Source organism: Theropithecus gelada, chromosome 19, assembly GCF_003255815.1.
Source record: "Theropithecus gelada isolate Dixy chromosome 19, Tgel_1.0, whole genome shotgun sequence".
Classification (NCBI taxonomy): domain Eukaryota; kingdom Metazoa; phylum Chordata; class Mammalia; order Primates; family Cercopithecidae; genus Theropithecus; species Theropithecus gelada.
The window spans coordinates 23963438-23976930 of record NC_037687.1 but is presented as its reverse complement, the minus strand read 5'-3'; the positions used below and the strand labels follow the sequence as shown (position 1 = coordinate 23976930).

The following is a 13493-nucleotide window of genomic DNA, read 5'->3' as shown; positions in this document are numbered from 1 at the left end:
TTTTTTTTTTTTTTTTTTTTTTTTTTTTTTGAGACGGAGTCTTGCTCTGTGCCCCAGGCTGGAGTGCAGTGGCGCGATCTCGGCTCACTGCAAGCTCCGCCCCCCCGGGTTCACGCCATTCTCCTGCCTCAGCCTCCCAAGTAGCTGGGACTACAGGCGCCCACCACCTCGCCCGGCTAATTTTCTTGTATTTTTAGTAGAGACGGGGTTTCACCATGTTAGCCAGGATGGTCTCGATCTCCTGACCTCGTGATCCGCCCGTCTCGGCCTCCCAAAGTGCTGGGATTACAGGCTTGAGCCACCGCGCCCGGCCCCTTTTCTTTTTCTTGAGAGGGAGTCTCACTCTTGTAGCCCAGGCTGAAGTGCAATGGCACGATCTCCGCTCACTGCAACCTCTGCCTTCCAGGTTCAACCAATTCTCCTGCCTCAGCCTCCTGAGTTGCTGGGACTACAGGCGCCTGCCACCATGCCTGGCTATTTTGCATTTTTTTGTTTGTTTCTTTCTTTTTTGAGAGGGAGTCTCGCTCTGTCCCCAGGCTGGAGTACAGTGGTGCGATCTCGGCTCACTGCAAGCTCCGCCTCCCGGGATCATGCCATTCTCCTGCCTCAGCCTCCTGAGTAGCTGGGACTACAGGCGCCCGCCACCGCGCCCGGCTAATTTTTTTGTATTTTTAGTAGAGACGGGGTTTCACCGTGTTAGCCAGGATGGTCTCGATCTCCTGACCTTGTGATGCACCCGCCTCGGCCTCCCAAAGTGCTGGGATTACAGGCGTGAGCCACTGTATTCTGCATTTTTTTTAGTAGAGACAGGGTTTCACCATGTTAGCCAGGATGGTCTCGATCTCCTGACCTCGTGCTCCACCCGCCTTGGCCTCCCAAAGTGCTGGGATTACAGGTGTGAGCCCCCGCGCCTGGGCACCTTACACTCTTTCTCAAGACCTCTCCTCCTCTTGAGCCTGGGGATGGTTCCCCTCTTGCCTACTCAGCAACAACAATCCAGCCACTTTCCCCTCTTGCTTCTCTTCTAGAATCTAGAAATCCAGATCATTACCATCAGCACGTGAACCTGCTGTTTGAGCTTCCCTGCTCTTCTGACCTTTCTATCAAAAGAATTGACTTTTAGCTGGGCGTGGTGGCTCATTCCTATAATCTCAGCACTCTGAGGCTGAAGTGGGAGGATCACTTGAGCTCAGCAGTTCGAGGCTGGATTGAGCTACAACTGTGCCTCCGCTCCAGCCTGGGTGACATAGTGAGATCCTGTTTCTACAAAACATTTTTTTCTTTTTTGAGACAGAGTCTCGTGATGTCACCCAGGCTGGAGTGCAGTGGCGCGATCTTGGCTCACTGCAGCCTCCGCCTCCCGGGTAAAAGCAATTCTTCTGCCTCAGCCTCCTGAGTAGCTGAGACTCTAGGTGCCCGCCACCACACCAGGCTAATTATTGTATTTTTAGTAGAGACGGATTTCACTATGTTGGCCATGCTGGTCTTGAACTCCTGACCTCAGGTGATCCATCCACCTTGGCGTCCCAAAGTGCTGGGATTACAGGTGTGAGCCACCGTGCCCAGCCTACAAAACATTTTTAAAAATAATAAACCAGGCATGGTAGCACACGCCTGTAGTGAGCCATGATGTCACCACAGCACTCCAACCTGGGTGACAGAGTGAGACCCTGTCTCAAAAAAAAACAAAAACAAAACAAAACAAAAAATTTACTCCGCACCTGGCGGTAATGAATCAACAATTGGAATTTGTGCCGGGCGCAGTGGCTCAAGCCTGTAATCCCAGCACTTTGGGAGGCCGAGGCGGGTGGATCACGAGGTCAGGAGATCGAGACCATCCTGGCTAACATGGTGAAACCCCGTCTCTACTAAAAATACAAAAAAACTAGCCGGGCGTGGTGGCGGGCGCCTGTAGTCCCAGCTACTCGGAGGCTGAGGCGGGAGAATGGCGTGAACCCGGGAGGTGGAGCTTGCAGTGAGCCGAGATCGCGCCACTGCACTCCAGCCTGGGCGACAGAGCGAGACTCCGTCTCAAAAAAAAAAACAAAAAAACAAAAAAAACAATTGGAATTTGTGTTATTATAAAGACGGGTGAACATATGGGCCCCTTTGCTGGTCCCCACCTGGCCTGGTTCTCCTGTTCTCCAGACTGCACACTCATGCCTGGGAACCTGCGTCTCCTCTCAGCCGCCCCGACGATGGCCCGATCCACATGGCGTTTGATCTGCCCACTTCAGAGCCTTCACCTCCGGCCTGCAGCCCATCAGAGGCAGCTGGAGCCAGGCCTCCTCCCCACATGGGCCTTTGAGGATGGGATGAAAGAGGCTAGGCTGAAACCAACATGAGTGGCCAAACGGGGAACTCAGGAATCCCTGGTGCTACGCCCAGGAATAGGGGTGGGTGGCGGGGAGGCAGAGCAAGGGATGCTTCTTGGGGTTAGCTGGCAGTGCCAGAATGACCTGGGCATTTACTGATCACCTCCTGTGTGCTCAGGCCTGTGTTAGGTGATGCTGAGGACATAGTGGTGACTGGCCTGGCCCTCACAGGGCTTACAGGCCAGTGGAGCAGATAGGCCAGTGCCCTGAGAGCAACAACCTAGTGGGCACAGGGCTGGGATAAGAAAACCTAGCTGACGCAGCCAAGAAGGGCTTCCTGGAAGAGGAGGTTCTTAAGTTCTTCACAGAGTCTATGATGCCCATCTTGACCTACCTCTTCAGCAACATCTGATGACACTTCCCTGCAATCCCTTGAATCCAGCCACACTGTTCCTTCTAATTCTTTTCATTCTTATTTATTTATTTATTTATTTATTTATTTATTTATTTAGAGATGGAATCTTGCTCTGTCGCCCAGGCTGCAGTGTAGTGGCATGATCTCGGTTCACTACAACCTCCACCTCCTGGGTTCAAGCAATTCTTTTGCCTCAGCCTCCCGAGTAGTTGGGATTACAGGCGCCCACCACCATGCCTAGTTAATTTTTTGATTTTTTTGTAGAGATGAGGTCTCAGTAGGTTGCCCAGACTGATCTTAAACTCCTGGGCTCAAGTGATCCTCCTGCTTCAGCCTCCCACAGTGCTGAGATTATGGGCTTGAGCCACTGCACCTGGCCAAGAAAAATTTTTTTTTTTTTTTGAGATGGAGTGTTGTTCTGTTGCCCAGGCTGGAGTGCAGTGGTGCAATCTCGGCTCACTGCAACCTCTGCCTCCCGGATTCAAGCGATTCTCCTGCCTCAGCCTCCCGAATAGCTGGGATTACAGGCACGCGACCACCACACCCAGCTAGTTTTTGCATTTTTAGTAGAGATGGGGTTTCACCATGTTGGCCATGTTGGTCTCGAACTCCTGACCTCGTGATCCGCCCATCTCGGCCTCCCAACATGTTGGGATTACAGGCCTGAGCCACAGTACCTGGCCAAGAAATTTTTTTAAAAGAGCTCAGTGCTGCAAGAAGAATTCATCTGCAATCTGAAGGAGGACAAGGAACCTCCCTGGTGAGGGACTGAGAAGAGAGAAGCTGGCAGAAGAAATAGCAAGTGCAATGAATCAGACATGAGAATGAACTGAAGTGTTCAGGAATCAGATGGAGACCAGGTGCCATGGCTCACACCTGTAATCCCAGCACTTTGGGAGGCCAAGACAGGTGGATCACTTAAGGCCAAGAGTTTGAAACCAGCATAGACAGCATAAGGAAACCCCTGTCTCTATTAGATTTAAATTAAAAAATATAAAAGTGGGTCAGGCACTGTGGCTTATGCCTGTATTGGGAGGCCGAGACAGGCGGATCACCCAAGATCAGGAGTTCCAGACCAGCCTGGCCAACATGGTAAAACCCCATCTCTACTAAAAATACAAAAAAAATAACTGGGTGTGGTGGCACACGCCTGTAATCCAAGCTACTCAGGAGGCTGAGGCAGGAGAATCGCTTGAACCCGGGAGGCAGAGGTTGCAGTGAGCTGAGATCACACCACTGCACTCCAGCCTGGGTAACAGAGTAAGACTCTGTCTCATAAATAAATATGGCCGTGCGCAGTGACTCACACCTGTAATCTCAACACTTTGGGAGGCCGAGGCGGGCGGATCACGAGATCAGGAGATCAAGACCATCCTGGCTAACACGGTGAAACCCCATCTGTACTAAAAATACAAAAAATTAGCTGGGCGTGGTGGCGGGCACCTGTGGTCCCAGCTGCTCAGGAGGCTGAGGCAGGAGAATGGTGTGAACCTGGGAGGCGGAGTTTGCAGTGAGCCAAGATCATGCCACTGCAATCCAGCCTGGGCGACAGAGCGAGACTCCATCTCAAAAACTAAATCGATACGTACATACACACATACATAAATGCATAAATAAATAAAATATAAAAGTAAAATGAAAATGAAAGGGTTTTTTATTTTTACTTTTTTTGAGACAGAGTTTCACTCTTATTGCCCAGGCTGGAGTGCAATGGCGTGATCTCGGTTCACTGCAACCTTTGCCTCTAGGGTTCAAGTGATTCTCCTGCCTCAGCCTCCCAAGTAGCTAGGATTACAGGTGTGCGCCGCCATGCTCGGCTAATTTTGTATTTTTAGTAGAGATGGGGTTTCACCATGTTGGCCAGACTAGTCTCAAACTCCCGACCCCAAGTGATCCACCTGCCTTGGCCTCTCAAAGTGCTGGGATTACAGGCGTGAGCCCCCTCACCTGGCCAAAAATTTTTTAAATTAAAAAAAATTTTTTTAAAGAATTTGGCTGGGCGCGGTGGCTCAAGCCTGTAATCCCAGCACTTTGGGAGGCCGAGACGGGCGGATCACGAGGTCAGGAGATCGAGACCATCCTGGCTAACACGGTGAAACCCCGTCTCTACTAAAAAAAAATACACAAATACTAGCCGGGTGAGGTGGCGGGCGCCTGTAGTCCCAGCTACTCAGGAGGCTGAGGCAGGAGAATGGCATAAACCCGGGAGGCGGATCTTGCAGTGAGCCGAGATCCGGCCACTGCACTCCAGCCTGGGCGACAGAGCAAGACTCCATCTCAAAAAAGAAAAAAAAAAAAGAATTAGAGGCAGAGGTGGCAGTGGGTGCATATCACGCCACTGCACTCCAGCCTGGGCGACAGAATGAGATCCTGTCTCAAAAATAAATAAATGAATAATAAATAAGCAAGGAAGCTTTTAAAGCAAGCCCATGAACGCTGTAGAAAAAGAAAAAAGAAGAAGAGAAAACATTCCCTTGTTTGCAGTCTCTGTTGACTCCTTTATTTCCTGCCTTCTCCGCTGCAATGTAGCCTCTCCTCACCCTGTGTTCCCCAATCCCTGGCAGGGTGCCTGACGCAGAGTTGACATCTGGCAAATATTTGTTAGATGAAGGAAGGATCCAAGATCTCCAGAAGAAAACAGGGTTTGGTGAAGAGGCAGGGGGCGGGGGGGGGGCGCAGAGAGTTCCAGGCACCCCAATTCAAAAATGAGCAAAGGACTTGAATAGACATTTCTGCAAAGACATACAAATGACCCACAATGCACACGAAAAGATGGTCAACGTCACAAATCATCAGAGAAATTCAAATGAAATCTATCAGGGAACAGCATGGGCAAAGGTATGGAGCAGAGAGAGGGTTGGTGTTTGGGGGCCTGGAGGAGGTTGTGTATCGCTGGAAGGAGGGAGGGCAGGAGAGGCAGTGGGAGGAGGAGGGGTTGGAGCGAGGAGGAAGGATAAGAGGGGAGGATGGAGAGGAGGGAGAGGAAGAGAGAGGACAGAAGTGAGAGAGGAGGAAGAGGGGAGGAGAGAGGAGAAGGGTGGAGGTGGAGGGCCAGATGTGAGTCAGCTCCCACACTCACAGACCTAGCGTGAAGGAAAGATGGAGAGTTTTTATCCACCGGACATTTGGGGATCTTTTTGGGTAGGGGCAGCAGTGGTGGAGGAGATGCCTCTCTGGGAAACCGTCAAGTTGGCTTGGAGAGGAGGGTGCTGAGGGACAGGCCTCCCTGTCCAGAGCCTTCTAAGGACTTTCTGCACAGCGTTCCACCACGGAGCCTTCTGGAACAGGCCGTGACTGCTTGGCAGCCTCGGCCGTCCCCACTCCCGGGTCACCGCCCAGGCCTCCTCATGCCTGGACTCACCCTCCTCCTTCCCTGCCCCCGACGGTAGCCCGAGGCAGGCACTTTTTATAGAACACTTCAAAAAAAATTCATAGGTAATTGAAGTCACAAGGCTCATTTCTACAGTCACAGGAGGGGACACAGTGGAAAAACCTTCTCCTCTCCCCTGTTCCCTCCCCTCCAGGCCCCTCCTGGGAGGCACCAGGACCTCCGCTCAGCTTCCTTCATCCCATCCTCAAAGGCCCACGTGGGGAGGATGCCCGGCTCCAGCTACCTCTGATGGGCTGTAGGCCGGAGGTGGAGGCTCTGAAGTGGGCAGATCAAATGCCACGTGGGCCGGGCTGCCATGAGGGACGCTCAGAGGAGAAGCAGGTTTCCAGGCATGAGCGTGCAGGGTGGAGAATAGGAGAGCCAGGCCAGGTGGGGAACCAGCAGAGGGGCCGGTTTCTCGTGTTTTCTCCGGCAGAGAGTCCCAGACTGTCTACCAAATGCAAGCACAGGTGGAGAAATGCTGTCCAGGCCATTCACATGTGTCTGCAACTTTCATTTATCTTATTTACTTGTTTATTTGAGACAGGGTTTCGCTCTTGTCAGTCAGAGGGGAGTGCAATGGCATGATCTCGGCTCCCTGCAACCTCCACCTCCCGGGTTCAAGCGATTCTCCTGCCTCAGCCTCCCAAGTAGCTGGGATTACAGGTGCGTGCCACCACGCCCGGCTAAATTTTTTTTTTTTTTTTTTTGAGACAGAGTCTTGCTCTGTCACCCATGCTGGAGTGCAGTGGGGCGATCTCAGCTCACTGCAACCTCTGCCTCCCGGGTTCAAGCAATTCTTCTGCCTCAGCCTCCCATGTAGCTGGGACTACAGGCTCACACAACCACGTGCAGCTAATTTTTGTATTTTTAGTAGAGACGGGGTTCTCTGCTAAAGTGCTGGGATTACAGGTGTGAGCCACCTTGCCCAGCCTCATTTATTTATATTTGAGACAGGGTCTCTCTATCTCTGTCTGTCTGTCTGTCTCTCTCTCTCTCTCTCTCTTTCTCTCTGTCACCCAAGCGGCAGTGCAGTGGCACAATTCGGGCTCACCTGCTTCCTCCAACTCCTGGGCTCAAGCCATCCTCCCATCTCAGCCTCCTAAGTAGCTAAGACTATAGGTGTGCCCCAGCACACCTGGCTAATTTTTTTTTTTTAGGAACCAGTATTTATTATCAAAATCATATTCAATATCAAGAAGATGCCATAACTACAAAAAAAAAAAATTGCACACAGTGCAATCTCAATGCAAACAGTCAGATGGAACCCCAGTCATTAAACAAGTAATTAAATTAGCCTGAAGAGCAACTGATTTTTTTTTAACTTTTTTTTTTTTTTGAGATGGAGTTTCGCTCTTGTCGCCCAGCTGGAGCACAATGGCACCACCTCTGGCTCACTGCAACCTCTGCCTCCCTGGGTTCAAGCTTTTTTAACATATTTATATATCCAGCCAACAAATTAAAATGGTTAACAAGTGGTCTGCTGTGGTGGCTCACACCCGTAATCCTAGCACTTTGAGAGGCCGAGGTGGGTGGATCATCTGATGTCAGGAGTTTGAGACCAGCCTGACCAGCATGGTGAAACTAAAAATACAAAAAAATTAGCCCAGTGCGGCGGTGGGTGCCTATAGTACAGCTACTTGGGAGGCTGAGTCAGGAGAATTGCTTGAACCCAAGAGATGGAGTTTGCAGTGAGTTGAGATTGCACCACTGCACTCCAGCCTAGGCAACAGAGTGAGACTGTCTCAAAAATAAATAAATAAAAAAAAAATAAAATGATTGGCCAGGCGTGGTGGCTCACACCTGTAATCCCAGCACTTTGGGAGGCTGAAGCGGGTGGATCATGAAGCCAGGAGTTCAAGACCATCCTGGCCAACATGGTGAAACCCCGTCTCTACTAAAAATACAAAAAAAAAAAAAAAAAAAAAAATTAGCTGGATGTGGTGACATGTGCCTAGAAACCCAGCTACTTGGGAGGCTGAGGCAGGAAAATCACTTGAACCAGGGAGTTGGAAGTTGCAGTGAGCCGAGATCGTGCCACTGCACTCCAGCCTGGCAACAGAGTCTCAAAAAAAAAAAAAAAAAATTAAAATGCTAAATTAAAAAAAAAATGCTGCCAGGCATGGTGGCTCATGCCTATAATTCCAACACTTTGGGAGGCCGAGGCAGGCAGATCACAAGGTAAGGAGATCGAGACCATCCTGGTTAACATGGTGAAACTCTGTCTCCACTAAAAATACAAAAAAAAAAAAAAAAAAAAAAATTGGCTGGGCATGGTGGCAGGCACCTGTAGTCCCAGCTACTCTGGAGGCTGAAGCAGGAGAAGGGCATGAACCTGGGAGGCGGAGCTTGCAGTGAGCCTACATCCTACATCGCACCACTGCACTCGATCCTGGGCTACAGAGCGAGACTCCGTCTCAAAAAAAAAAAAGGAAAAAGAAAGGCCAGGTGTGGTGGCTCATACCTGTAATTCCAGCACTTTGGGAGGCCGAGGTGAGCGGATCACAAGGTCAGGAGATCAAGATCATCCTGGCTAACACGGTGAAACCCCCGTCTATACTAAAAATACAAAAAATTGGCCGGGCGCGGTGGCTCAAGCCTGTAATCCCAGCACTTTGGGAGGCCGAGACGGGCGGATCACGAGGTTGGGAGATCGAGACCATCCTGGCTAACACGGTGAAACCCCGTCTCTATTAAGAAATACAAAAAAAAAAAACTAGCCGCGCGAGGTGGCGGGCGCCTGTAGTCCCAGCTACTCGGGAGGCTGAGGCCGGAGAATGGCGTGAACCCGGGAGGCAGAGCTTGCAGTGAACTGAGATCGCGCCACTGCACTCCAGCCTGGGCGACAGAGCAAGACTCTGTTTCCAAAAAAAAAAAAAAAAAAAAGCCGGTGTGGTGGCTCATGCCTGTAATCCCAGCACTTGGGAGGCCGAGGTGGGTGGATCACTTGAGGTCAGGAGTTTGAGACCAGCTTGGTCAACATGGTGAAACCCCATCTCTACTAAAAATGCAAAAATTAGCCAGGTGTGGGGGCACATGCCTGTGGTCCCAGCTACTTGGGAGGCTGAGGCACAAGAATCGCTTGAACCTAGGAGGCAGAGGTTGCAATAAGCTGAGATTGCACCACTATACTCCAGCCTGGGCAACAGAGTGAGACCGTGTCTGAAAAAAAAAGAAGGAAAAAATAAAACGGTTAGCAAGAGGGCCGGGTGCAGTGGCTCATTCCTGTAATCCCAGCATTTTGGGAGACCGAGGTGGGCGGATCACCTGAGGTCAGGAGTTCAAGACCAGCCTGACCAACACGGAGAAACTCTGTCTCTACTAAAAATACAAAATTAGCCAGGCGTGGTAGCATACCTGTAATCCCAGCTACTCAGGAGGCTGAGGCAGGAGTAGCGCTTGAACTCGGGAGGCGGAGGTTGCGGAGCGTTGAGATCGCACCATTGCAGTCCAGCCTGGGTAACAAGAGCGAAACCCTGTCTCAAAAAAAAAAAAACAATACAAATTCAGAGGTCTGGTATTGATGTTTTAAAAAGGCAACTGCTTAAGCATTTCTATTTATTCGAACATCAATCTTGGCCACTCAGCTTCATGCCGTTCATCATCTGGCGGACTCTCTCAGCCACCTCTGGCTATCCGAACTTAACCACACTGCACCCCTTGGACTTCCGGTTCTCCATTTTGATGTCAGTGTGCAGCACGTGGCCACACTGGTTGAATTTGTCCTTTAGCATCTTCCATGTAAAACTGAATGGGAGATTTCTTACAAATATCTGGTATGCCTTCCTGGCCACTCCCAGGAGCATGGTCTCCTGCTCTGCCAAAGGAACCTGCAAAGCTTCCAAAGTTGTTACACTCCATATTAATGGCACAGTCAAAGCTGGCATTGCCACTACCACCCCTGGCCAGACCCATGCATGCGAGGCTCTTGGCGCCCATGTGCTCTAGGCCAGTGACCATGTGATCCGTCATGGGGCCCATGTGCCCCAAGCCAGCCTCCATGCCTGCAAGCACCATATGCTCCATGTTCAGGCCCATGCGTTCAATGGCAGGGTGAATGTGCTCCACGCTCGAGCGCATATGGTCCATGGTCTGGCCCACACAGTCAATGGCAGCGGCCATGCACTTGAGGCTAAAGTCCATGACACCTGGATAATTTATTAAAAACTTTTGCCGGCGCGGTGGCTCACGCCTGTAATCCCAGCACTTTGGGAGGCAGAGGCGGGCGGATCACAAGGTCAAGAGATCGAGACCATGCTGGCCAACTTGGTGAAACCCCGTTTCTACTAAAAAAAAAAATACAAAAATTAGCTGGGCGTGGTGGTGCATGCCTGTAATCCCAGCTACTCCGGAGGTTGAGGCAGAAGAATAGCTTGAACCGAGCAGGCGGAGGTTTCAGTGAGCCAAGATTGCACCACTGCACTCCAGCCTGGAGACAGAATGAGACTCTGTCTCAAGAAAAAAAAAAAAATTTTTTTTGCAGACAGTATCGCATTATATTGCCTAGGCTGATGCACCTTTTTCCTTAAGAGTAAATTGGCTGGGCTCAGTGGCTCATGCCTGTAATCTCAGCCCTTCGGGAGGCCAAAGTGGGCAGATCACAAGGTCAGGAGATTGAGACCATCCTGGCTAACACGGTGAAACCCCATCTCTACTAAAAATACAAAAAATTAGCCGGGCATGGTGGCGGGCACTTGTAGTCCCAGCTACTCGGGAGGCTGAGGCAGGAGAAGGCGTGAACCCGGGAGGCAGAGCTTGCAGTGAGCCGAGATTGTGCCACTGCACTGCTTGGGCAACAGAGCCTGGGCAACAGTCTGGGCAACAGAGCAAGACTCCACCTCAAAAAAAAATTATATATATATATATATGATATATATAAAATATATATTATATATAATATATTATATATATTATATGTATATTATATATAGTATATATTATATATATATCATATATATATATATGGATGGTTTTGCTCTGTTACTCAGGCTGGAGTGCAGTGGTGCAATCAGAGTTTACTGCAACCTTGACCTCCTGGGCTCAAGCGATCCTCTCACTTCAGCCTCCTGAGTAGCTGAGACTATAGGCATGTGCCACCACACCCAGCTAATTTTTGTATTTTCTTTGAGACAGAGTCTAGCTCTGTCACCCAGGTTGAAGTGCAATGGTGTGATCTCGGCTCACTGCAACCTTCACCTCTTGGATGCAAGCGATTTTCATGCTGCAGCCTCCCAAACAGCTCAGATTACAGGCACATACCACCACACCTGGCTAAGTTTTATATTTTTACTAGAGACAGCGTTTTGCCACATTGGCCAGGCTGGTCTTGAACTCCTGGCCTCAGGTGATCTGCCCACCTCGGCCTCCCAAAGTGTTGGGATGACAGGCGTGAGCCACCACACCCAGCCAAATTTTTGTATTTTTTGTAGAGACAGGGGTCTTGCTATGTTGCCCAGGCTGGTCTCAAACTCCTGGGCTCAAGCCATTCTCCCACCTCGGCCCCCCAAAATGCTGCAAGTACATCATGCCCGGCCTGGTCAAATATTTACCAGCATGCCAGTACGATGCCTGTAGATGTGGCTCATTCTTTTCTACAGCTGCCTAGTGTTCCATAACATGAATGGGCCATAACATATTTTGCTAGTTTGTTCCTGATATGGACTTAGTTTGCTTCTAGTCTTTTGCTACTGCAAGCAGGGCTGTGGTGATTTTTCGCATGCAAGACAATAGCCGTGGAATAAATCCCTCAGAGAAGAACTGCTGTGTCAAAGGGTGTGGGAGGATCTAAGATTAAGTCCTTTTGCCTAATGACTTTCCAGGGAGGCTGTACCAACTTCCACACCCACCAGCAAATGTGTCAGAGTGCAGAAGCTTCTAACAACACAAACTTGATTGTGTCACTCCGCTGCTTAGACCCTTCAGTGGTCCTCACCAATCCTGCGTGAAGCCTTTGGATTCTCCCTTCATGATATAATCCAGTGTTGGCTGGGCGCGGTGGCTCACACCTGTAATCCCAGCACTTTGGGAGGCAGAGGCGGGTGGATCACCTGAGGTCAGGAGTTCAAGAACAGCCTGACCAACATGGCGAAATCCCGTCTCTACTAAAAATATAAAAATTAACTGGGTGTGGTGGCAGGCACCTGTAATCCCAGCTACTTGGGAGGCTGAGGCTCAAGAATCTCATGAACTGGCCGGGCGCGGTGGCTCAAGCCTGTAATCCCAGCACTTTGGGAGGCCGAGACGGGCGGATCACGAGGTCAGGAGATCGAGACCATCCTGGCTAACACGGTGAAACCCCGTCTCTACTAAAAATACAAAAAACTAGCCGGGCGAGGTGGCAGGCGCCTGTAGTCCCAGCTACTCGGGAGGCTGAGGCAGGAGAAGGGTGTAAACCCAGGAGGCGGAGCTTGCAGTGAGCTGAGATCCGGCCACTGCACTCCAGCCCGGGCGACACAGCAAGACTCCATCTCAAAAAAAGAATCTCATGAACTCAGGAGGTGGAGATTGTGGTGAGCTGAGATCTCACCACTGTACTCCAGCCTGGGCAACAGAATGAGACTCCATCTAAAAATAAATAAATAAAGTAAATTAAATTTTAAAATGGGCAGGCGTGGTGGCTCACGCCTGTAATCTTAGCACTTTGGGAGGCCGAGGTGGTGAATTACAAGGTCAGGAGATTGAGACCATCGTGGCTAACACAGTGAAACCCCGTCTCTACTAAAAATACAAAAAATTAGCGGGGTGTGGTGGCACGTGCCTGTAGTCCCAGCTACTTGGGAGGCTGAGGCAGGAGAATCGCTTGAACCCGAGAGGCGGAGGTTGCGGTGAGCCAAGATCATGCCAGTGCACTCTAGCCTGGGCAAAAGAGCAAGACTCTGTCTCAAAAAAATAATAATTAATTAATTAAGCTATGATACGGGGTTGGAAAATTACAGCAATCTGGGAACAAAAGGAAGACAGGACTGTTGCCTCAGTTTCCCAGCTTAACTTTCCCTTTGGCCTAGTGAATTTGGGGTCCTGAGATTCTATTTTTCTTTCACAATAGTCACGGCTTCTCCCTTTCTCTTGCAACTGAAAGGTGGCACCATGACCTCACCATGACCCCTTATAAATTTTGCATGACAGCCACCCCGATGATCGGCTGTCTGTCCCCTGGAATGGGTCGTGTTCCTACTCACTCTTGCACGGTCCCACCTTTCCCCTTTCCATGAACCCTACTTCCCACTGCCATATCAGCAGGCTGAATCCATTCGTCCCTCCCCTGGGTAAGTTTGGTCTCTTTCTGTTTCGAGTGGCTGAAAACCTGATTGTAACTCTTCAGCGACATCAGGAATCGATGGGCTGGCTTCAGGCATGGCTGGCTCCCGGAGTTTGAGTGCTACCATGAGGCCCA

The 13493-nt window shown here is 50.3% G+C and overlaps 1 pseudogene; it reads right to left on the bottom strand.

Moving 5' to 3' along the window:
* Nucleotides 1–9644: 9644 nt before the first annotated feature.
* On the bottom strand, nt 9645–10243 carry LOC112611896 (annotated as a pseudogene).
* Between the last annotated feature and the right edge of the window lie 3250 nt (nt 10244–13493).